Here is a 2,500-nt window from a genome sequence, read left to right on the forward strand (position 1 = left end):
CACACACACACACACACACACAAACACACACACACACACACACACAAACACACCAACACACACACACACACACACACACACACACACACACACATGATGAATGTATTCTTTCTTCCGGGTCTGTAGCTCTTAGACGAGCAGGGGCCGCTCTGGTTCCTGCCACGGTGGCCGGTGGCCGCCCCACCCCACGGGTCCACTTGTCAGTGACCCTCTGATGGCAGCCCTCCAGTGCCCAGCCGTGAGTCACTCTGGCCTGCAGGAGCGTGAAATTAACAAGAGGGAGGCAGCGAGAGTGGAGAGGCTCCAGTCCATCTGAGCACGTGTGTATACGTGTATATGTCTACATTGTGAGATGAAGGGAGAGAGAGAGAGGGAGGGAGGGGAAGAGAGACAGAGTGTGGTGAGGATCCTACAGGGGTTTTGCTGGTGAGGTTTAAATCCGTTAACACGATTTCCATCATCCTATTGCAGTCACGGTGATGGGGAATGAGAACGTTTAGCAGTTTGTGTGTGTGTGTGCGTGTGTGTGTGTGTGTGCGCGCATGTGCTTGTGTGTGTGTGCGCGTGTGTGTTTGTTTATGTGTGTGTGTGTGTATGGATGCACATGTGCACACATGTTCTTATTTGTTTCTATGTGTGTATATGTTTATCAACAGTATGTATGTTCAGATTTGTGTGACATGTAAGCATAGTACATGTTTGCATGAACACACCATGTGTGGTGTGGGGGGACTCTGTGACTGTGTGTGTCATCTTCAGTAGGTGAATGTGTGATTTACTCCATGTTTGCATAAATGCAGTGTGTGTGTGTGTTTGTGCTTGCGTGTGTGTTTTGTGTGTGTGTGTCTGTCTGTGTGTGTGCCCGTGTGTTTGTGCGTGCATGTGTGTGCGTGTGTCTTCACACACACAATTTCTCTTGTGGATATGCACCCATTTGACACGTTTGACACGGCTCAATAGTTTCTCAGTATTAGGACTTGACCTCTGCTCAGCACATTAGCAGGGCACATGAATAGCACCCCTACTCATCATTGGCCTCTGGCCTTCCATTTACTTCACACACCGCCACAGTCTTTTCTTATCGAGCTGAGAGCCATCTACTCCATTTGTAGATGAGAGATGGAGCCACTAATAATGGTCTCCATGGAAAATCGTAGAGGCCATGACATTTTACCAGCATCACGAATGCAGAGGCATCATTTGCAATGCAACGTTTTGATTGCCTTTAACTGCTGATTGGCTAACACAGTCTCTTTCAATCCGTCCATTCTTTTTAGTGTGTTTTTTTTTTACATCGACAGAGGACAGGGTCACACCAAGGACTGGCCCCCAAAAAAAAGAGAAAACCAAGTTTTCCTTTCAAATAACTGCAATCTTACACAAGTCATTAAATATTCACACAGGCCACTGATAGCCACACTCTAATAATAGATATAGTTCCTGATGTCCCATTTATCTCACAAAGGTTGTTTTTGAGACACTTTCCGTCTCCTTTAAGGCACACGGCATGCTGACCTTACACTTTGTTCGAGAGGCTAAGTAGAAGGTCATGTCACACTGTCAAAGCCGACAGTCACACTGGCTTTTAGGAGCCACGGACGCATGACGTAGCCTACTCATAGCTTTCGAGCCCTGGCTAAAGAGAACAATGGAGACCACGTGAGAACCAGCTCCATCAGCTCCATCAGCTCCACCAGCTCCATCAGCTCCACATTTCTGCTTGTGGTGGTGTGTGGAAGACTAGTATGTGCCTCTATGCAACACGTGCTACTGTCTTATAACAGTTTTTTTCTGATTAATTAGGCACAATTTTTGAAACCTTTGGCTATTTTTGCAGAACTCTTCACACAAAATTGCAAAACCTTTCACCCAATTAGCAAAACATCATAGATTACTTTCAAAAGCAAACACTTTTTGCTAAACTGTTAACACTCTTTTCAAAATGGTATTTATGTACACAACAGTACACACAACTCATAACATTAATAAGCACACAAAGCACCGATTGAACACCGAACGTAAGAATGGAAAACACATTTGGCTTTTGCTTACTCTGTGTGCAGGCCATGTCAGTTTTTTAGTATCTTATAACTTTGTAATGCATGTAGCTTAGTATTGTGCATATGCACAGGTATCCAAATGTGCAAATTGGTTGTTTACAGTACATGTATTTCAGTATAGGGCTTATTCGCAAACACCGCCGCGGCCATATTGTTGATATAACATTCCAGTTCTATAGGCTAGTAGTCTATGTGACAATCGCCTGCAGAGCGTAGATTTGAGCTGAGCAGAGCACAGTAACCTAACGGCTTCATCTCGTCAATATCAACAAAATGGCCGCTGCGAACGTTATTACCTGATTATTATGTAGATCGAATATGCCTAATAGGCCTTAAAGCAACACAAAAGAGTTTTTTGTACCTTAAAATTTTTTTTCCAAAATCGTTTCAGTGGTTCATCAACTTGTAACAGGGTGAACGGCACTTCTGCATTCGCTTCA

Source organism: Alosa pseudoharengus, unplaced genomic scaffold (genome assembly GCF_046254945.1).
Source record: "Alosa pseudoharengus isolate Yale_2024_CS ecotype anadromous, Long Island Sound unplaced genomic scaffold, YU_APseudo_1.1 YU_APseudo_1.1_scf_8, whole genome shotgun sequence".
Classification (NCBI taxonomy): Eukaryota; Metazoa; Chordata; class Actinopteri; order Clupeiformes; family Clupeidae; genus Alosa; species Alosa pseudoharengus.